The following is a 24763-nucleotide window of genomic DNA, read 5'->3' as shown; positions in this document are numbered from 1 at the left end:
TGTCAGTTGTATTGTGTGCAAGTTATGTTTGCTATTTCTCTTATTTGTTAACTAGATGATAGGCTTGAATGGCTTTAATTCGTACATGTCTCCATCATCAGTGCTCTTGTTAAATTTCTTATTCAGGTTCCACTGCATTCTTATTTTGTTCAAGAGGAAATCAACCCACTTATGACCACTATGAAGGTAAGCTTTGCGTTTTAGTACATCTATGTTGTCACAAACCTGAGCCAGAGAGAATCTTGAACCAGAAAGAACGCTTGGATCAACCTACCATAGTGCAACAAGTGGCAACCCCTGAAATCATGGTGCATTCTGGAACAGTGACTTATACAAAGGTGAGTTGCACAACAAGGAATTTATGCGAAAAATTAGATGTTCATCATTTTTGGCAAAGCTACACTTGTAAGCAAAGGCTACCTACCTACATGCCTTCACCAATCTGCTTTGGAAACCTGTTCATGTTTTATTCGAGAAATAGGGGATTGAAGAAACAACATTACGGAATAGTCTAATTTGCCCAATATTTTCTGTAAGAAATACAATATTTGGACTGTGAGTTAGCAACTTTTATCCAGCATTTACAAGGTGAGTTCCAATAACTTGGTGTGTCATGTGATGAGAAACAATGGTTTGATGATTTGTCTTCCTTGATGCTTTCTTCTACACTTTGAAGTTTGCACTTTCCACTATGGCATCCATAGGGCAAAAAGGTTACCTATATTTCCAAGAATTCAGCTTATAATGTCTTTGATCTATATGTACCTGGAATGTCAATATAGGATTTCAAAAGTATCTTGAAGATTGTAGATCTTCATGAATCTATGTGATCAAGGAAGACTCAAAAGTGATTACTACAACTGTTAACATGTTGCTGAAACCCTTCATAGCTTTCAAGTACTATTGCCTTGGGATTCCCAAAATAATCTTTGGGATCATCTGGATAGATCTGGGTTTTGAAGGGATAGGGATGCTGAAGGTCAGCAATCAGTCAATTTCTGTGATTCAGAGATTCTTGTCAACATAAAGTTTTATAACTGTGCTAGGGAAAAGGAAGAGCTAGTTAAAATAATTAGGTAATTTTGTTGCACAAAATTAATAGCTGCCTATCTGTTGCCCTGGTTTTCAATTAACCTTGCTAAGCAAAACTAATGATGGTGAAGGATCAATATTTGCACACACAATAATGTATTCAGAGCAGAATTTTATAAAGACGGAAGTAATAAGAGAATAGAAATGAAAAGCAGGCAAACAATGATCTATTTGCTGTGTGCTGACTCACATTGCTAGTAAATCTGCTGTGGAATTAGTTTGCTGCAACATATTGCTATACCCTACAGTGAAAGTTTTAATAGCAATTATAAATAAATCGAACAATTCAAGAAATAAGGATGCACTTCTGATGCCTATTTACTCTGATGTAAGGTCCTGTTTATTGAGATTGCTCTGATGCTCCCAGTAGTACCTGTCACTGACATGCCACAGAAAGCCCATATAGCTCATCTTGATCCTCTGGAATGCCTGTACAAATCTTATAGTAAATGTTGTGGAGAACACAGCAAGCCATCAAGATCTGGCAGACCTTTTGAGGGTTACACTGTAGAGCAGCAACGGATAATCAAGGCAACTGAAGTACATCTTCAGCATTGAGAAGGTTTTCCTTAATATGCTCAGAGTAGAAGAATCTGCCAGATTACATCTCCTCTCAGCAGGCATTTCTGAATTGTAAAGTGCAGTTATTAGCTGGGGCTTCAGGCAATCACCACAATCGCACACCAGCCATTTTTAATGACTTGAATCTGTCTGAAACTTCTTACGGAGGGAAGAGTGACAGAAGACTAACGTGCAGATTTCAGTTACTTGCAATACAATACCAAATACATTTGTATAACACTTTTCATGTCGGGAGGACGTCCTTTAACAAATGTTTTTCCCTTCAATTGAAAGAGCCACAAGTGCAACAATCTTTGGATTGCATTGCATCCAATTAATAGTTTTAGAGTTTTAGCTGGGGGGTGGGGAGGGGGTAGGGGACCGTTATAATCAGTAGCAGGCCAGAGTTGGCACAGCAAAGGGAGTAGCTATCCAGCGCTTTGGGACGTTCTCCCAACATGAAAGGTGTTACGCAAATGTAATTTGTTGTTGTTGTTGACATGAACTTTTCAAGGGGGGTAAAACCTGCCTCCTATCAGCTCTCCTGAGTACTTGGGCAACTCATTCAAAGAATAGAAGCCTGTAAGTTTGATGCCTGACCTGTGCTGAATTAGCTCTTCACAGCTGAGGCTGCAGTAGGGACAGTAGACCTGATAAGGAGTCCTGTAGCTCAGTGGTTAGAGCGTTCGTCTCACAAGCGAGAGGCCTGGGTTCGATTCCCAGCAGGGCGAAACCTTGGGCAAGTTTTCTTACTCCAGACGCCTGATAATAATTCTTCAAAAAAAATAATAAAATTGGTCACTTCAATCCATGATTGTTTGTGGGACACTGCTGTGCACAATTGGCTGCTGTGTTTCGCCCACAAATATACAGTCAATTCACTTTACAGTCTATTCTGTGAAGCACTTTGAGTCATCTAGAAGACGTGAAAAAGCACTATATCAAATGCAAGGATTATTATTATATCAGTCCCCAGGTTACGGAATTAAAATCAGTCAAGGTTCCTGATGCTTATTTATCCAGCAACTCCTGTTAGAAATCTGTGTGTGTGTGAGAATGTCGAGTAACTACAGGATTGGGCTTGGCTGCAATCTCTCTGTGGATGAACCACTGACGGTTGTTGCTAAGGCTTGCACACGAATGATAATCACTTGTGTGAGGCTCTGGATAGGGCATGATGCATCGGTCCATGGGACTATAACACCAATAGAAAGGAAAATGAATCAAAAGCTTTGAGGAGAGAATGTTGTAGAAAAAAAGACATCTGCTCTAAAGGGAAGCTAATAAATCCATCTCTATTTCTGGCATGGGATGGAGTCAGTTGCGTATCATGCAGACATGATAGATTTTGGATGCTCGATCCGATAAGTAAACTGATGGAAAGCAACCTATTTGGCCGTGATAATTACGATCGAAGGATTCTGTTTCATTACAATCGGTGCTGAATGTACTCCCACACACACGTGCGCACAATGTGCCTTTGTACTGCACTTAAAAGAACAAAACCGTTTGACAAGTATAAAGTTTGAAATTAAAAGGAATAAATGATTGCATTGTATTACAGAGGAAATGGAAGGCAGGATTACTCGAGTGGTGAAGATCCGTACATAACAATGCAGTCAATAAAATTTTAGCTCTCCTTTTTATCTTAACAAAGGAAGTACATGAAAGAAACGTGCTGTGATGAGTCAGTCTTCAAATCTTGGTGGATTATTAATAATGACCAAATTGTGTGAAGTGCAATAGTTTTGACTTCCACTCAGTGCATCACTGTCTGAAAGTTGAACTTAGTTTTTACTTCCAATTCTTAGTCACAAAGAATACTGGCACCATTACACCACTGCATTCTTAACTCCTTAGTCACCATTTAGCATTGAGAAACAGTCATTCACTTTCAGCTGAATACTTACACCTTGGTTGCAAGACCACAAAAGAGGTGCGGATAAAGAAAGCTTTTCAGCCTATTTGATCTCATCCTTCCAGGATGCCCACCATAGTGGCTTCCTATCAACGAGCAGTTATTTTTAAAGGGTCCCAAATCTTGGCCTCAACCACTCTACCTGATAACCTAATCCAGTCATGACCTACGCTCTGGGTAAATGAATGCTTCCTAGTGTTTGTCCTGAAATTGCTCTTTGCAAACCTAAAACCTACTCTTGTTCCTCTGTCTCAGTGCATCTGTTCAAGATTCACAATGAAACAATCTGTAGATGCTTGATGTGCTGAGCAGGTAGATCATGGCTTTGAAAATTTTATGAACGGTAAAGAAAATCCAATGAACTTTGATTTTAAACATTGAGGGAGTCAGAATTCCATGCATTAAGAAGCCTCCAAGACACTTTTCACCATCTTAATTTTGGCTTCACAATTATTAAATAGAGCTGCGAAATATCAGACTGAATTTGCCACCCACAGAAACTTTCACCTGGTGCTAGACTTTATCAACTGAAGCTGCAGAAACCTAATGCAGTGAGTGCAGTATAACTCCTCAGGACAGATGGTGCTTTGAGAAAGCCATGACTCCAGGTTATCTTCTGGTTTTCTCTACATTGAGTGATATCTTTTTGTTAAAGAACTGTCCAAGTGATAAAATCACCACTACATTGAGTCGTCACTCAAATTTCTTTTTTTTAAAAAATCTTTGAATTCTTTTGAAAAAATAGTCTGTAGACTATCATTCTAGTAGAAGCTCACACATATTTAACAGCCACTAGGGTGAGTTACTGGGAAGGATATCTTATTTTTTAATTATTTCTTTTTTTCATAGTTTGCTGAACGTAAAAGTTCATTTTTTTGTTGTATTTGTTATGAATTAAAGCTGGAGCTCAGAGATTGCCCCTCTTCCAGGGATACCTTAAAATAAGTAAAAGTGAAACAGGAAACGTAGCATGAATCGCAAAAGTTGTATTGTTAGCGATGTCCTGTCAGTAAAGGTAATCCAAACTATGCTTTATTTCCTCTTATCAGCACTTGTAACTGGGTGACATCAAATTCAAGGTCACAACAAAGTTCTGCACTCCATCCCTATTAACTGAGCATTGCTCGTGTGAAGACAAGAAAAGGATAAAGTCATGCCATTTCCACTTAAGAGTTGCAACATTTTTCTTATTACTGGTGTTAGAATTCTTGGCACACATTTCTGTTCTAGACATCAAAGTATTAACAGCATGAAACATATATTTGACAACGAAGAAGCAACGATTTTTTTTTGCTCTTATTTTTAAATAAACTCAGTCTCGCTGATAGAGAGATTAAAATAAAATAGAAAATCCTGCCAAAAAAAAAACGTCTTTGTGGTGGGCTTTATTGTGAAGGCAATTATATTGATACCATTAGGAAAAAAACAGAGAGTACAGATTTGTCATACAACACAAGAGAAAACAAACCTGGGTAAGCAATCATGTACAGAGCAGTGAACATATTGTGTCTGTGATAGAACAAAGCTTGCCTCTGTCAGATTATTGATTTGTTCCTGGAGGTGCATAGAACCACACCACAGTGATTGCCTCCCCCCACTGAGCCCTGATAGGGCTGAGAGCATGCAATATTGATCCAACCCAGCTCCTTGGAGATAATGCACTGATAATGCTGACCAGGTTGCAGACCTAAATGAAAATAATAAACTTTCAGCAAAACGGTAGACACAAAGTAAGGCTGTCCTCACCGTTTTATTCCAAACTAATGTCTACATCGAAGATCCTTTTCACCATAGGAGTCTTCTTTTTTAAATTGCACATCTAGAATACCTTTTTTGTTGTACAACTTAAGATGAACTATTTCAGAAATCAAACACGTATCATTATCCCTTTTGACAGCTTCATGGACAATAGAACTTTCGAGTATTGTTTTGAAGAATTCTATCCTTGAGGATGCCCATAATCATAGCTATTGCAGCCGTTTACACAACACCCATGGTTTTGTTTCCACCACCTCCACCATCCCGACATGTATAGAATAGTCAAAACATCTTTAACTTCTATTTGTTGGCTCAGTTATGCTGATCACCCTACTGTGGAGTTTATTGAACATCTTATACAACCTCATGAGATAACCAAATGAAAACATTCTGATAAATCAACCTTCGCATTTTGAACATCATTAAATAAGGAAAACTACAATTGCTGAGCACCCTTTAGGTAATGTATACCCAGCAAAAGAGAACTTTTTCCTGGTGTACATTAAAGAAAGATGATGCTGAAAATGTTAAAGAAGCCATGTTAATGTTGTGCCTTTTGTGCAGCTAACCAGAGCTGCTCACAGCCAACTGCCATCAGTAGTTCCTTAGAACGACCACATCCAGGCCACAGATGTCAGTTTAACAAAAGCAAGAGCTCCCACCAAGCACCTGGCTGTGAACCAACAAACACATCATGCATGACTGCTGTCAACCCAACTCGTGCCCACTGAGATTTGAACCTGTGACCAGGAAGGTGTGAGCAAAGTGCAGAAACAAGTCATTTTAAGGTTCCTTTTGGCATTAACACATGGAGAATTGCATTTGTTAGCAAACCTCAAAAGACTAAACATTGTAAAGCAAAGACTGTGCATCCTATGTGTATGCAGGGTGATGATTTATTCACTTCACATAAACACTAGTGGTTGACTTTGGGAATAACTATTTTTGTAAATGGGGAAAGGAAATTGCATCAGCAACATTTGATCTCAAGTAACTCAAGATGCAGAATTCTTCTATTCAAAACATTTTTGGTAAATCTCTTAAATGATTTTTTCTTGTATGAAGTTACATATAATAATTTCATGAATATAAGCAAAAGATACAAACTCCAAGGTTAATTGAACAAATGGGTCAAGATCTTTGAACTGTTCATTTGTAAGACCCAATAGCCAAACGTTTTATTGTATACCTTAAAGATACATCACTGATGTATAAATCCTGCCAGATCTTTCCTGTTAAAACGCATTCTAAACCAGGTCGACTCCGAACCAACTAAGTGAGGATTGTGTATAGACCAATAAACTGTATAATTATAGCATTGAAAATTTTCATCAATAGGCTGGAAATAACCTATGAAACCAATAGCCCTGATTACTAGCTATCAACTGAATCAATCTACAGGAAGGTCAACTTATTAAGAACCAACAGTTTAAACGTTATAGTACTTAATATAAATATTTAAATAGTTGACTCTTTTAAAGGTTTTCCTCCCTTGAGCAGATTAATGATATATAATAACTTTATAATGGTGTTTAAAGGTACTTACATCTGTGTATATACTGCAATTTCTAATTCCTTTCATAGATTATAGCACTGCTGAGTAAATGCCAAACACATCTATAAGATGGCAGAGGGCTTAAGAATGGATGATGCATATTAAAGTAATTATTTTTGATTCCAGGCTTTAAAGTCAAAGCTTTTATAGGAACATTATGATGTGTAACTGAAATATTTTGATTTTCCTTTTTCTGTGCTACATTTTGTTGTGACACTGATTCCAGCATCAATAATAATTAAAAAATCTAGATAAAATGATTAGTCATTCACTTCATGCTTGTTTATGGGATACTTATGTGTACAAATTGGATGCCACATTCACCTACAAATACAGTCACTACACTTTACAGTAAACCCTGACAATTTTCACATCACATTTACACCGAGGTGGTGTACAATTCAGAATGAAAATCCATGCACAGTGCAACCAAATCATACTCTAACCCATCAAGTAGGTGACTGAGCACTGGAGTATTGCTGTGTTAATTGTAGTTTAAGTGTCCACAGAACCCTAAACCCAGCACGTGTTCCAACATGAATTGAAATTGTCCTGGCTACTTTACTGCTGTGAATTTCCTCCTCCTCCTCCCCCAATCCAGGAGCCTGTACTGGTGCACATAATGAACATATGAGCATTGGGTGAATGAGATGGACCACACACACGGGGCTCTGTGCTTTCCTCTGAAATTTAGGATATCTCACTGGGCCTCCACTTCTTAGACATGGTGATGTGGTGCGCATGGACCTGTGCAGGTGGCAGCAGTGCTCAAAATTTCAAAAGGAACCAACATAACTTGACAGATGCGAGTGAGGTAGCATTGTTTAACATGCTTCTCATGCGCAGGCTGCCTATTGTAACAAGGGTACTAAAAGCACTGCTGGGAGTGAGAGACAATGTGATCAGAAACAGTGAAGAATACTGTACATTGGGAGACGCAGATGCAAAGAATCATTCTGAAAGACGGAATATTTTAGAAAGGAAAGTCTGGTGTAGAGATAATGGCACAAAAACAAAGGATAAACTGTTGACAGGAGCTCCACGAAGAATTGCATATGGTCTAGCATGTTTTTAAAATTGAGTCAGAATGATCACTATTATTATATTCTTGGTGCTTGTAATGAATGAAACAAACATCATTGCCCTAACGTGTAAATATTTATGAGGCAAAGCTTGTGCGATTTAAGAAAGCACCCGAGCATTCAAACTAAAGGTTTATTTGAAGCTTTCCATGCCAGGCCCAGGCGTGGAGCAACACAGATAAGTCCTGAATTCTGTAGGTGTTATGGGGCACCATACTTTGCACGGCCTATTCTTGTGTGTTTACCTTGGTTTCTGCAAACAAACATCCAGACAAATCTATTCTAAGCGTTAAAGAGAAAATATTTCACAGAATATAGCTTCATTAGCAGTATTTTCTGAAGTCACAAAATTCCAATCTTTTTTATTTTTGTGCAAAAATACAAAAGGATTGATCAGCATAATCAGCAGCTACAGAAATTCCCTTTCTGATTGATTTAACCCTTTGTGCGCAGGCTGAATGGCTGAAGTTTCCTATTATTGATGCAACAATTAACCTTTGAAACAAATCCAGCTGCACCACTACTGAATGTTCTCATTTCCCACTGTGTTGAGCATATCTGCTTATTTGACGCTACTTGCTTTACTGCTCCCGCTATCTTGTGAATTGGATTCTGATGTTCCTTTACACTTAATTGTGTGAATAGCAACGCAATTACAACATTATTGTCATAGATTGCTGCACAATCTAAACGTTGGTTCATTAGTTTTTTTGTTACAGGTGGCATCATAGATTGTAAAGAAATATTTAATACGAATCAACATTTTATTTTCTGGAATTGTAAAACACAGCAATGAGCATCAAACCTTGAATCCTAGTTGGTGCAACTTTATCCAGTGAGTGCTTCAGCCATGCAGATTAGGAAATTCTTAACTCATTTCAGTTTGGGGGTGGTGTAGATATTGCAATGAGTTTCTATGCTTTTAGTTGGTAAGAGAAAAATCAGCCAGTATGCGTTCCTATCCTCAATTGCTATTCAGTGACCCTTTCAGGAAAATGAACATGTGTGAGTATCAAATGAGGAGAAGGGGAATCTAAAACATAATTGTATAAGGGAGTGACAATAGAAACAAGTGCCATGAAACAGATGTGCATCTGGCTGACTCCAGTCTGACACAATCTAACGCTGGATGTAGCAGAGTTTCCCCAGATCAGTGTGTGATAAATATCCAGTTCCGGTCAGGACTTGCTACTTGTGACTTCCAGTTAGAAATATCATGCTTGAGGCCCCCAAATTAACAATGTCTACAAACGCAACTGACACCTTTGGAACCAATGAGTAGGAAAAATAAATTTGATACCTTCAAGATAACATGGAAGTTGACAAACAAATGATAAAGAGAAGTTGGTAAGAAAAGAAGTCCAAGTTGGGTTGTTCAAAAGCAATTCTGGATATTGACCCTATTTGAAAAGTTAAGGTTTTGATGGACTGTCCTGTTGACAGATTGGCAATGTATGCATAGAAGGAACTTCTTTGTTCACATCTGCACATGTTTGATGCCGTTTTGTAAGGTGTGCTAAAACATTTATCCTCACGGTGTGGTTATTTTCAATCAAATGGTTTTCAAAAGGAAGATCCATTTCAAAGAAACAGTTCTCCCTTGTTTATTTCTCTTGTAGATTTCCCCCATAGTACACATTTGATGTTTACTGGTTGCTTTTCCATTCTATTCTTGTACCAGTCCAAGTATTTACTTTCCCAATTACAGGGTGGCCTGTGTTTCCAACTTGCTGAGAGTCCACTAGTGAACAGTCATGTAATTGGTCATTCATCTCATGGCTGTTTGCGGGGCATTGCTGTGTGCAGTTGTGCTGCCACATTTGCCTACAGTCAATTTGTTTCACAGTAAAACCTGTGAAGCGTTTTAAGCCATCGTTCCGACATGTTAAAGCACTGTACCAAATGCAAGCATAATTATTATTACTAGTAGTATTATCACTGGAAGCCTAAGGGAAGACTTGTGTGTGGCTATCTTTACAAGACCACAAGAGTGGTTCAGATGAACATAGCTCTTCAGCCCATTTGATATCATCCTTCTTCATTGGAGATCAGATTAAAATATATTTTGCATTTTAAGAAAGGGAAAAAGTAGCATCATCCAAATTATTAAGTGCCACTCATCTTGACATAGGGAAAAAGCAATCCTCTGGTATCATACAAGATAAATAAAAATATTCACCATGCAATGGCCCTCCTACAAATCTGACCTGAATATCTACATTTTCAGAATAATAGAGCTCCACAGTAAACACAGTATAACAAGAATACCAATTATTCTTGATAGAATTAATCCGAAAAGAATATTTAGAAACTTTAATGTCTTGCAGTGATGCTGCTGAAACTTTGTATTGTATCAGCACTAAAAGTAAAGATCGAAAGCTATTAATTCTTAATTCTTGATAAGTTGTTTGGTAATTGGAATAAACTGGGCAGATCCAAGCCTCAGGTTTCTCATTAGTTTCACATCAATACTTGCACTAAAACTATGGGTCAGTGGCTGTATCTTCTTGTTACTCAAGTGAATTCATTAATCATCCTGTTCTAGGATGTCCATAAAAATAGCTAAGATTTCAAAGTTGAATGAAGCCATACAGAACAGCTGTCACTGGGTTTTCACGAGATAGGCCAGGCCACACTTTGCAATTTTAGTAAATGTCATCCAAGCTTTCATGGATTTGAATGGAAAAAAAAACTCCAGACTTTAACAATATCTCCATCACAAAGTAAAAACAATATTATTGCACTATTTTGCCACTGATGTGTGAGAAGGATTAGCATTTCTCATGATATTTCTTATTGGAAAATGTCAACTTGGAAATAGTATTTGCGTTACATCCTTAAATGCATTGCTCGTGTTATCAAGTGGTGAGAATGCAGATGTGATGACTTCCAGTGAATAATTCCACACAACTTTTAAATATTCCATGCCTCCTAACCAGCTTGTATTCAATAGATAGACATTTCTAACCAGAATTGCTTATTTCTATAAGCAAATATATTTGGTATTAAAACAAATATCAACTTGTCTTATCATGAAATACCAAGCATTTAGTATGATCTAACTACACATTATATTTGTCAGCAAATCTTATCAAATTTAGTATGAGAATGTAAATGTTACATTCCCAAATGGTGTGACGCAGCTTTGTTTAAAATGGTCTGTGGCTTCTGCAGATACATTATTAAAGGCCAATTACTCAACACGGGTATACAACGCTTCCGAATACTGCAACAAGCATCCAAATGTTGGGTCAACCGGTTACTAAATGTGATGCAAGCAGCCTTTCATAGCCCCGATACCAGACAATGCTCTCCAGAGTCGAATGCTGTTTGTTTTCCAGGTCACCTGGCTCAGAGTCACTGCGGTCGGGATATCAGCTATTACTGTACTTTACATGATAGAACAAATGCAATCACCAATCCACTGACCTGTACTTAATGCAAGCAAACTCAACTTGATTAATAAAGGTGAATACAATTTAACATAGTATTTCCCCACTGCTATGTCCCCTCCTTGTAGTTGTAGAAAACAAAATCATTTAGGCTCCTAGGCTCAAGGCCCAAACTATATTATTCTCTTTCAACTCTTGCCATTTGTTGAAAATTGTATAAAACAAACCCAATTGTTACCTTAGTGTTTAAGTATTGCATTCAGATCCAAGCACCAGCATGAGAAACTTGATTAAAAAAGGGGGTCGACGCTTAACTGCGAGACTGCTAACAGGTCGATGGAAATGTAAATTGGGGTATGTTGAGTATTTGAAATTATTTAAATTAAGAGATCTGGCAATGATAGAGAAAGCAGAGCAATATCACTGAATCATTTTGCCAAATTTTCTCCACCAAATTTCTCTCTTAAAGGCATTTGTTTCATCTCTTCTCTGTAGTATGACATGGTGACATAGTTTGCAGCCTCCCCCTGGTAACTTGTCTGAGTGGCTATTTATATGTGAACAGTAGCAGTGAGTCTCAGCATTTTATTTAACCATGGGGGAAATGGCTACGGAGCCTGATCTTGTCCTCCTGTGTGTTCCTCCAATAGAGTTCGCTCGATAGAAAATGCTGGCTGACTTTTCTCCTCCCTCATCCAATAGCATTCATTATAGACAAGTATAGAACCCAACTTTTGTCCTGTTAACTCTTCAGATTGAAATCACCCAGCTCTATGGCTTATTGCCACACCAGTTTTACACACTAGACCATTATGGAGCTTAATATTGCATTGATTTTTTTGTAAAAGAACAGCTCAAAGTCAAAAGCATTCTTAAGCATAATAGATTCTTCCAACGCATGTTGGACATCAAATCACTGAAGTCATACATCTAACTTAATATAAGTGACGTTAAGTATTTTTCAATTTGTCATGACATTTTTTCTTGTTTCAACTTTTCCAAAGTGCAACTCCTGTTTATTTTATAAAGCAAAAGTCAACTTGTTAAATTTTAGGGATGATGCTATTATTTATGTATCATGTTATGAATTAGGTTCTTATTTTAAAGTATATTTTGTCAGATTTTAAATGAATGGAAAGACTGTTGACCCACTCCATTGTGAGAATTACACAGCATTCGCATTCACCACTATGAGCTCAGCAAGGTGCTTTCAACCTGCTAGCCTTTGGCTTATAACACCTAGGCTGTTAGTGTAACACCAGAAGACCTCTTTGTCAAGCAGCTGACTCAAAGCAGCCTGCCCTTTATTAACGAACTACTCTCTCAGGGCTTTGCAGTCAATTATATAACAGAAACTACTGCAGCATGCCATGCTACCCTCAACCCTAACTATTGTCTTCCATTGCTGCACTGAGATCACAATGCTGTGTTAATTTAATAATGTCCTCAATCTGGACATGAGGCATTTATTACACTATTTAATGTCATATTAGTAATTAGAATAATAGCCCCAGTGGGTAATACTTAAAAATATTTTCATAGTACCCTCATTAAGCTAACAAAGATACTGCCCTTAAAGGTTTCACATCTCTATTGGCACTGACGTATATGTTCTTATTTTTCACATGCTTGTACATCTTCTGTCACTGAAATTGTTAATGAATTCAGTGAGTTCTCCCAGAGCAGAAAACATTGTGGGTTTTGTTTCTCAAGACAAATTTGGCTAAAATAAAGGAAATGGTATCAGAGAGATACGCCAATCCCAGAATTCCTCTGAGGCAGTGAATAACCTTTTCCCGTGATTTAGGGATCAGAGATTGATCTGTCACACTGTTTGTTCTAGAGAAGCTCCCAGAGGTACATTCAGTTTGAAATGTTAAGGTTAGTTCATTAGCTGTCCATACCTCATTCCTCCGAAGGATCAAGATAATACTGTGGTTAGTTAATGGCTTTCTGTTGTTTCCCCAAGAGCCTGACTGTCTGATGCTCACAGGCAAAGGACTCGTCTCCACTATTAGTACTAGTTCCTATGGCTTTCAAAAGGCTGTTCTGTTTGAAAACAGTCAAATTACACAAGCATTTCCAATGGAATGTAGCACAACAAATCCAGCCCACAAAACCACATCAGGTTTCTAATTTCCTCCTCGGCACCAGAACTCCATTTACCCTGCTAACCATCTGTTTCACTTGCTTCCTAAAGAACATTAAAAAAAACATAAAAATGATCAAGGAAAGGTTTTAGCGTTTAAGTACTGGATTTGTTTCTTTGGTATCATGTTATACTGCAGAATGATTGTTAGGCAGTTCAGTGCAAGGAAACTGTGTAAATGGATACGAGGCAATAGGGAAGCACCACCATATTCACCGAGTAAGTTAAAGAGGTCTGTTTCCTTAAATGGAATTTATTACATGAAACATGTATGGTCTGAGCGTTGACCAAATATTGATGTTTTAAAACTGTATTTTCCTATTTAAGATGCATTTCATTTCTAAATGCCTTTTCAATGGAGCTTTGGCACTTTAGAAAAAATTTCCATGATTTACTCACAATGAAAATACCTCTTGACTGGCTTCACGATGCATTTTACCTTGGAGGCTGCTGCAGTTTGCATAAAAAAGAATATTCCATAGAATGTGGAAAATATTACACTTGAATATTAAGGGGGTGAATAATTTAGTAGTTCCGATGACGTTGAAAGTTCTGAAAATTCTCTGTAGTTTGCTGATATTTTCAAACGAGCTCTACAAAGGTACTCAACCACATCCACTCTTTAATAAATAATGTTACACTACGTAAAATAATAGGAAATAGCCGGTAATCTGGGGCTTACTTAAATATGCATGTAGAGATGATTTGCTTCAGTGTTTTTTTTAGAAAATAAACAGGACTGTGATGTCACTATGTGAATATTCTACAGAATTACTATTATTCCAATCCAAGCCATGAGATGCTGTATTACATTAAAGCCTGCTCTCTCTGTTCCCTGCATTACCTTATTCCTAAGGGCTGAACAATAGTTTTTTAGTAGTATCAATTTAGTATTTTAATAATAATACTTATGTTTGATGTACCACCTTGTAATTGGGAGCACATCACAGTGATGTGATGTGACTGTATTGTGTGGGCAAATGCAGCAGCCAATGTATGCAGAGCAACATCCCATAAATAGTGATGAAGTGAATGACCAATCACTTTGAGAAAATAAATAGCAAACAAATGATGAAAAGCAAGTCAAACCATTTTAGTAAGAACTAAGAAATAGCTGGCAGATATTACAAGGCAGTAATTGAATCTTGCATCTCTGTTTACTTTAAAGTTTTTTTAAAAAAATCCAAGGCCATTGGAAGCCATCAATCTATTTACAGATGCACAATATTACATATGTGAACATTACATCAATATACCATTGTGTTTAAAAGCTGCTACTTTTAATAATTGTACGCTTATTACTAACTACGATGTGCTGCTTCCAAGCTTCAATTTCTTAAACAAACAGTTTTCAATCCCATCTGGAAGGTGGGGAGTGAGAGAGATAAAGTATGTAACTCCATACATACGCACACACAGCCAAAGTAAATGCCAGGGTTCATATCTCACAATCCCAATTCTCTTTAGAATCACTTTCTATCAAAAGTGAATGTGGGTCCATTACAGGCAGAGACAGGAGGAATTATAATGGGGGATAAAGATATGGCAGAGTTATTAAACAAATACTTTGCTTCTGTCTTCATGTCAGAAGACACTGAAAACTTGCCAGAAATAGAGGGGAACCAAGAAAGCTAATGTTAGTGTTAGTGAACTATAGACCAGTCAGTCTGACATCGATGTTAGGAAAAATTCTAGAATCCTTAGTCAGGGTCATCATAATGGGATACTTAGAAGACCATAACATGATTAGGCAGAGTCAACATGGCTTTACAAAAGGGAAGTCATTCTTAACAAATCTTTTAGAGTTCTTTGAGGATATAACTAGCAGGTTAGATAGGGGGAACCAGTAGCGTATTTAGATTTTCAGAAGCTATTCGACAAGGTGCCACACAAGAGGTTACTACACAAGATTAGGGCCCATGGAATTAAAGGCAATACAGTAGCATGGATTGAAGAGTGGTTAACAGAAAGAAAACAGAGAGTAGGGATAAACAGGTCCTTCTCAGATTGGCAAGATGTGACTAGTGGAGTGCCACAAGGATCAGTGCTTGGGCCTCAATTATTTACAATCTATATCAAAGATCTAGACAAGGATTTAGAACTTAAAATATCTAAATTCACTGATGATACTAAGCTAGGTGGGAGAGTAAGCTCTGAGGATAACACAAAAAGATTGCAAAGGGATATAAATAGGCTAGGTGAGTGGACAAGAAGGTGGAAGATGGAATATAATGTGGGAAAGTGTGAAGTTCTTCATCTATGTAGTAAAAACAGAAAAGCAGATTATTTTCTAGAAGGGGAGAGACTAGATAGTGATAGTGTTCAGAGGGATTTGGGAGTTCTTGTATACCAGTCAAAAAAAGCTAGTATGCAGGTACAGCAAGCAACTAGGAAGGCTAATGGCATGTTGGCGTTTATTGCAAAAGGGTTAGATTACATGAGTAGGGATGTCTTGCTGCATAGGGCCTTGGTGAGACTGCACCTAGAATATTGTGTGCAGTTTTAGTCTCCTTATTTAGGAAAGGCATACTTGCCTTAGAGTGGGTGCAGCGTAGATTCACTAGGTTACTTCCTGAGATGAGGGGGTTGACATATAAGGATACATTGAGTAAACTAGGCCTTTATTCTCTAAAATATAGAAGAATTAGGGGTGATCTTATAGAAACATATAAGATTCTTATGGAGCTTGACAGGTTAGACAGTGTGAGACCATTTCTCCTGGTAGGAGAATCTAGAACTAGGGTTCACAGTCTGAAGATTAAGGGTCGGCCTTTTCGAACAGAGTTGAGGAAACACTTCTTCATTCAGAGGGTAGTGAATTTATGGTATTCTCTACCCCAGAAGGCTGTAGATGCTCAGTCCTTGAACATTTTCAAGACTGAGATTGATAGATTTCTAAAGATAGAGGGATTAAGGGATATGGGGATAAGGCGGGCAGGTGGAGTTAGGTTAGAAGATCAGCCATGATCTTAGTGAATGGTGAAGCAGGCTCGAGGGGCCGATGACCTACTTCTACTTCTAATTCCTATTTTCCTATGTTCCTATGTAATCCCCTAGTTTTGTTTTGCTTACTATCACATTTCCAATGAAACATTTCCCTACAGCGCATAATAGCGTAATCTGAAACAGTATATACATGAGGAAGAAGGGAATAGAAGGGATTAGGACTAGTTGGACTGAATAGCCTGTTTCTGTGTTGTAATGCGCTATGCAATTACTGTACATTCTAATATTAATCTTTCAAAATTGTTGATTATAATTACATAGAATGTTACAGCACAGAAACAGGCCATTTGCGTTGCGTTTACTTCCTGATCTTGAAAGTAGTATTTCCCCCCAGTCTTAGCTAGTCTAGCCCTAGCAAATCTTTGTCTTTCCAAATAACACTTTAAAAAACACAAACAAGATGAATAGGAGTTTAGTTTCTAATTAGACTTTCCTACATTCTCTGCTTTTAATTCATGAACCAATACAGCGTTGGCGTTCAACTCCAGCCGAGTAAGGTAGGTCTGCAGCTTTCAATTGATTTAACAATTTAATTGCAACATTAACATCCATTAACATTTAACTAACCTTTTAAACTAACCTCAGGCACAACCCCGCGGGCTAAATGAACTAAACTGAAAATAAAAAAAGATACTAATGCACATCTGTAAAAGGCAACAATGGATCTGGGGTGAGATTCAGCCGTGAATTGTCATGCTTGTGATCACAAGTTGATTTCCTCCAGAGAAGCTCAGTATGGAAAAACATGTAAGTGTCTAACAAATCAACATATCTGAAGGTTATTAACAGCTGAACTCACGTTCTAGCTACTTCAAGGATACCATTCAAGTTCTCAAAGGTTAACTTTACTCCTCTTTATTGGTTCCATCGGTAAGTGATTCCAAACCAGTTCTGCAAATGTGTTCACAGTGTTTGTATATATCAATTTGTTTGTACAGTAATTACATCCATTATAGAGATTCACAGATTACTTTAATTGCACTTTAAAAACAAGCTAATTATGAATGCACAATTTATAAAGTTATTAAGATAGATTTACACCATTTTGATAAGCATGTAAGTACCCTCATGGCATATAGCTGACGTGAAAATGAAACATTTCTATCTAAAAGTAGAGATGCTTTCAAAGGTCAGTTACAGCTATAATTATTTTATTGTTCTTCCACAGTTTATTTTATGAGTACCAGTCACTGCATTTAAAGCAGTTGTTAAATTTCATCATGTAGTAATGCCCAAAATGAGCTCAATAGTTACAGAATGTACTTCAAACCAAACTGCACTTAATGTGAAGATTCTGTCACCAGACCTAATCAGTTCCCATTTCAGCTCTGCCAATAATAATAATAATAATTCTTGCATTTGATATAGCAACTTATCGCGTCTTCGAGACATCTCTAAACACTTCACAGAATATACTGTAAAGTGAATTGGCTGTATATTTTTTGGGCAAAAAGATCTGGAATGTACTGCACAGGATGTACTGTAAAGAGCAGTAATTGTGTATTTGTATGCGAATACAGCAGTCCACGTGCTGTAATCATGGCCTGATGTCCCACAAACAGCCATGAAGTGACCTAGGATATGCAGTGCATGTACACAACTGCTGAGTGCTTTAACTGTTACATGGCAGTTGCACCTGCAGATTCACCAGCAGACAAAGTTCATTTTGGTTAACAGAATGCTGAAGTAAGTTCTCACAAAAGTTTTGCTTTGCTCAGGTTACTCCACCTGCAAAGAGAACGAAAGGTGTAGCTAAATCTGTTAGCTAAATGGCAGCTGTGTCTTCTTGTGTGACATTCTAAGGCTTGTAGAAGTGATCTTCAGCACTGAGGTTCAGATCAACCAGCAACAATACATATCAATCTATTGAAAAATGTGATGTTTCTTAACAGATTATCGTCAGGGCTGAAATTGTTTTTTTTTGAATATGTACAGTATCAGTGTCTTAATGGTTTGAAGTACAATTTGATAACTCAGCAAATGGGTTAGTCAAGAAACATATCTTTTCACTCCATAGTCACATTTTGCAAACCCTTTTCTTGCTAAGGCTTTGTTACAGATAATATCAACATTACCATGTGTGGGTGCTGTCATTACAGAACTGAGATATAGAAATAAAATATCCCTGAAAGATCACCACAACCAATATTTCCTTCGTTGTGATATTTGTGAAACCCTAATTTTCATCTGAAGTGATCTCTCTTTACATTGCGTCTCTTTTCTCACTGTTTCAATTTGAGAAACAGCATCACAAGTTCAGTCCAGGTCTTGCTGGCATGTGAATTGTGGAGTAATAAGGCCAATGTTCAATTTTTGGATCCTAGTTTTCTATTGAAAACTTAATTTGTTTTGGTTAAGTTTCATCTTTCATAATTAAACATCATTGTCACACTTCTCAAAAAGAAACCCTAGCAAAATGCTGGACGTGTTTTAATCGATAAATTCAAACAGCAGCTGGTATATTTTACCGGCTCGTCTTTTCTCAAAGAGTCAGAGGTCATTTCTGCCAGAACAGGGCGCTGAACCATTACCAGACCTTTCTAAACCTCTTCAACCACTGCCCGTAAATCTTTCACTTTGTCATGTTTAACCAAAACCAATACCTATTCAACATCTCATCAATCAGTGTTACGCTGTGAATGATGACAGAGTGCTTTCAATTTCAACAGTAAAACAACTTACTCTACACCCATCACTGTAGCAGCCTCCATGCCCAGATTACTACTTGAAAGGCTACAAATGATAGCTGACTGACCGTACTACATTGCAAAACGTCCAAACATTCTGGATAAGATTTTTAAACCAGTACTGATTAACAAATGGCTGTCAGCGTGTTAACAGCAGACGAAGAAAGAAGTTATGGGGGTTGAGTTGGCAGTGAATAGACTGGCGCATTCAAAGCCAATAAGAGTGTCAGAACAAGCATGACAGAACTGGAATGAAAACAGACTGTGTGCTGGCCGCCTGCAATGTGCAGGTGTGCCTAAATTCCCACATCCACCCACTTACCATTAAGGACACTCTGAAATGCAGCTTTCCACATTAGCCAACATTTCATCCCATTTCGACCTCCCTGAAACTGTTTCAAGAAAACAGAATTATTTTTGGTCTGCAAATGCCTGAACATAAAGAGAGAATGTGAAGTGTTTTTACTTTGGTTCTTCCAAGAAAATTAAAAGTATCTGGACATTTTGTGGGTGTCTCCCAGTCTCTGTTGCGATGGGTTTCTCAATTTTCAGCTAGGTTGGTTCATAAGGCAACTTAGAGAGAAAGAGAGAGAGAGAACGAGAGAGAATGAGTCTTGGGTCAATGGAGAGAAATAATGAACAGTTGTTAAAAAGGCTGCAGCCTAGATTTTTCTATGTGATTAGTTTGAGGAGGATATACGGAGGTGAAAATCGCACGAAAACACTTTATATGCTTTGCATGCTTAAGTAAATAATTTAATCCCCAGAATTTTAATATCATGGCAACACTAAGTGATGTCTTGGTAGTGCTTGGATGCTGTTTCAAGCAGTTTCTGAGTTCCATTGCCCCTCTTGCCAAATAGTATAACGTTCTAGATCTTGATCGGCTGTTATTGAAACTGTCATGTGCAACTAGTTTAGTGACTGTTTAGAGTCTACATCACCCCATGGACCTGCTTAAATGTGCTGTATTTGATATACTATCTAACATCAATTATTCCTGATTTTTGGCTCCTTGTGGAAATGGAAACAGAAATCAGTAATAGCAACATTTCAAACCATACACTTCTATTCAATAAACTCTGAGTGCACAGATTGATAAATGTCTTGTTGAAGGTTGCATTTCTTTGTAAGATTTCTCATATTCTTTGAGGATGAAGTGTTCTATTTTCTAGTCAACAACTTAGTATTGGTGGAGAAGTAGGATGAATACCATCAAGAATATCTATTTGTGAAAGGAGAGGATGTTTATCAGATTTGTGATAGGTGTCACCTTGACTCAGTCAGCGACACTATTGCCTGAGTCAGAAGGTTGCTGGTGCAAGCACCATGTTTGGATTTTGAATTCAATCTAGGCTGCTACTCCAATACAGTGCTTGGATGTGCTGGTCATTCATTTCAAGGCTGTTTATGGACATTGCTGTGTGCAAATTGGCTGCCACGTTTGCCTACAGAATATTTGTTTTATTTATGTAATGTAGGTTAAATAAATGTTGGGGTATATCAATGTTAGCAACTGTGTACAACTATTGTGAAACCTTGGTAACTGTTCACGTACAATTGATTTTAATTTACACAATTAATTTTCACAGCATCAAAACTGAAAAACAATTACAAAAATAACCCAAATCAAATAATAAGATATAAATAATAATAATCCTTGCATTTGATATATGCTGTAAAGTGAATTGACTGTATATTTGTGGGCGAAACGCAGCAGCCAATTGCGCATAGCAGTGTCCCACAAACAGTCGTGGATTGAAAATGACCAATTTATTATTGTTTTGTTTTGGAGGGATTATTATTAGGCATGTGGAGTAAGGAAACTTGCCCAAGGTTTCGCCCTGCCTGGAATTGATCCCAGGTGACTTGCTTGCAAGGCGAGTGCTCTAACCACTGATCTACAGGACTCCACTATATAGACACTAAAAACAAATAGATGATTCCTGTTCTGCTGCAAACTAGCTTCCTCTGGAGGATCTTTGCTATATCAAAGATGAGAATAATGCTAGTGGCCTCAACTGGCATCATTGCCATTGTTTCCATAAGAAAAGTTGTATTTGCAATTCACTGAATATTTGCACAAGGCTGAATGCAGTGACCAACCAGTTATCTTTAGACATATATTAGTTACCTGGGTAACAAACTTGCTTTGCAGATGACCAGTCTAGAATAACCAGAAATGTGTAAGAAGAGCTCTTTTTACATGAAAGCAAAGCACACAATTGTTTGCTCTCTATATCTGCTTCCAGTTCACCTTTAATTCCTTCAAATTGCTCTTGATGATGATAATTATGGAAACATCTTGGGGGAGAGTGGTCTTGTGCGTCAGCCATTAAGACCTTTTCACAAGAAAACTATTTCCATGCAGTCAATTTAGGAACATATGGGAATGCTATACTTTTTTTTCTGAGAAGCCCTGTGATGCCCATTCTTGGTGAAGTTTAGAGAAATAATCATTGCAAAATGCAATTATCACAGTTTAGCACCTCGGCACGCAGGAAATGAGCTTCTTGACCTCTATAAGACATAAACTGGTTGTTGATCAAGATGTGATAATCGGAATCTTTATTGCTAAGGCTCGGGCATTGTCCAGAAATTGACAGTGTTTGAATGACACTGAGGTGTCAATCACTGTGCAAGAGAGCAGCAATAGTCATCTTAGGTGTGTGTCTTCCTCCAATCTACACACCACATAAGCCACGATGCTGGGTGCAACATCAATAGAATTGAATGGGAATAAAGATAGAGGTGCCGTAATGTTGAAAACAAATCAGTAGTTGGCCTTCAAGTTCCAGCTTTCAAGGCTACATGTGGCACGGAACAAATTAGAAATAGCATACACGTATATATAAATACAATCTCATAACACCCATATTCCAAATTGAGATCTAATGCCAATTATTATAATTATATATATATTATTTATATATATATTATTGCTATGTCAATGATTATTTGAAGCTTTATATATTTTAATTCTTATTTTTGAACTTTAAAATCTTGCTGTCCCATCAAAAACTGAGAGCAGTTGTGAGATTCCTGTTTGATGTACTTCCGTCCTTTTTTGTCCTGAAAGTTAAGGGCGGGAGGCAGAAAAATTATTCAAACTGGTATGTTTTCATTTATAATGCGATCGGAAAATCTTTGTAGACCAATCAAAATGTAATGGTCAGCTGGAATGCAATGAAGTTTTATGGCAAGCTTTTGCTATCAGGGCAGTTAGCTACAGTATGTAGTGTGGAAAATGATCAGAATGCATTGACATATTTCTGAGCAGAACCATCTGGAAATGCCAATGTGCTGATCCATACTACTGATAAATGTGGATCTCACTGCCAGAAGCTTCAGATGAGGCAGAGAGCATTAAGCATTAGACACAGGAGAAGGGATTAGAGGGTGAGGAGATGACAATGCGAGAAGGCCCAAGTGGAATACCAACAGGGTCGAGTTTGTTATGGTGCTATAGATTCTATTTAACTTTGCTAATATGAGCAAGGTTTACTGTAGGCCTGAGATGTTCTCTACAAGGAGGGAAGGAAGGTGGAAGGGAGGAATAGTTATTGGTGATAATTACAGAGCAATAGTGGTGGGAGACTATTGTATCCCATCCATCTTCTAGGCTTGGAGTAGGTAACAGACTGTTCAGCTGTGTGAAACGCTTTAAGACATCCTCCCATTGTGAAAGACACTATATCAATGCATAAAGCGTCCCAGTATTTTAGCCCTGGCCAAATCTAGAGTTAAGCAGGACAACAAAGGGGAAGATGTGCCAATACCGCATTTATTGATCTCTTGGGAGAAGTGAGCAGTGTGCTGGAATTAGCGGAAGTAGTGTCTAGCTGGAAATCAAAAAATATTCATGCACAAGTTTTATTGACCTGGGGACGCAAACTACAAACTGAGGCTACATAGAGTAAACCTTATGAATAAGCTAAGTCTGTTTAACAGCATGCATTTGTGCAGAAATTAGCAACCCGTGAACCAATGGTGGATGTTAATGTGATGCTGCCAGAGAGAGAGAGCAGGACCAAAAATAACTGTAATGTTTACACCTCTCGGTTTACAATAATGCTCTGGCAGTTTGCTGAGACACGTGACATGTCTCAGATCATCTCAGAAGTAGAACGCCATGGTGTCCTATGCTATTTCCATTTGTAGCAGCAAAACATCAAATCGCACCATTGCTTATAATGCTGTGCCCCACATGGTGTGGATTGCAAAGAAATTGTAAGCTGTTTTTGAGGGATTAACTGCTCATTATAGAGGGGGTGAATAGCCCCATTTAACTATCAGCAGGTTGCGTGACCATTCACTCCCTCCTGCACTGAGCTCTGGTGCCGAAATGCCAGCAGCAGGTTGAAATTGTGCCAAAAGGACACAAGGATTGAGGCTCACATATTCATCCATGTAATCGATGTGGCATAAACGTCTTCACACTGCGGTGTGCAGATTACTTAGGATGTCAATTTTTTTCTCCCAAGTCTCCCTTTACAACTTTGCCATTGCCCCATTGCTTCCAAGATGTCCGTGCACTACAGCCCTATTACCACACTTGTTACCATAACCCTACTCAATTGGCTCCTTTGGGTGTTCAACAAGAATGGAAGGCACATGTTTGAAGATGCATCCTCGCCCATTGTTCCAATTTCATTAAATCCAACAAAATTGCGCTTGCCAGAAACAAGTGTTGTGCAGTACCTCGTACGCATGTGGTTTTGCTATACTTTGGAAAGTTTATTACATGGCCTTCATCGCTGATTTAAACCATACTTCAGGTTCTATGTCAGTTTCATTGAATTATTGACCAAAATCAGCTACTCACTAAGCTAAAACGAACTATACCTTCAAGACGATATTAATGCTTCTGTACACTATCAGCAAACGGGTTAACACCCCCACTGAACTAATTATAACATCCTTTCAGTAATTATATTTGTGATTGCTCCATCTTCACTCTGTAGATGAGCGCATTCAGATCCATTTCTTAACAGTTACTTGTTTTAAGGACACTGGCTGATGATTGTGCTAATTCACATCGCAGCTTGAAAGACAATTTAAAGCACTGACCTGACAAGTGTATTTTGCAAAATGTCCTGAGTAGATTTTCCATTCTTACACGTGCCAGTGAATGAGTCTGTGATTACACTGCTGTTTCGGCCTCCTGGTTAGCAAACGTTGCTCGATGTATTATGAAGAATTTCTAAAGATGGCACCTTGTGACCCAGAGATTTTGGTGAATGCCAAAAAATAAGGCTTCTATTGAATGTTGAGTGATTCTGGGTGAAACCGTTCTCACATTCTGGGGGTTGTCTTCTCTTACGATTGAAGAGCCCTAATTTGCCAAATAGTTGCTCATAGATTATTCCTCTAACACTTTGATCATCCTGGTTGCTTTTCTCTGTAATACATCTACATCCTGGAAAGCCCCTTTATGTCACGGTGACCAGAACTGTATGCAGTATTGAAACTTTATGATTGAACATAGGAAACAAGATAGATAACCACTTGGAGTCCTTCAGGGCTGGGTATAATCATAATCCACTAAAAAAAATGCTTGTCA

At 37.9% G+C, this 24763-nt stretch overlaps 1 non-coding gene across 1 annotated transcript; it reads left to right on the top strand.

The window, feature by feature from the left end:
* The first annotated feature begins 2312 nt into the window (after nucleotides 1-2312).
* trnav-cac lies at nucleotides 2313-2384 on the top strand. The gene has a single exon. It is a non-coding gene; the product is annotated as a tRNA-Val (tRNA).
* The last annotated feature ends 22379 nt before the right edge of the window (nucleotides 2385-24763 follow it).

This window comes from Callorhinchus milii, unplaced genomic scaffold (assembly GCF_018977255.1).
Source record: "Callorhinchus milii isolate IMCB2004 unplaced genomic scaffold, IMCB_Cmil_1.0 Scaffold26, whole genome shotgun sequence".
Lineage (NCBI taxonomy): Eukaryota > Metazoa > Chordata > Chondrichthyes > Chimaeriformes > Callorhinchidae > Callorhinchus > Callorhinchus milii.
Note: the sequence above shows the minus strand (reverse complement) of the source record. Positions and strands in the feature narration are given on the sequence as shown.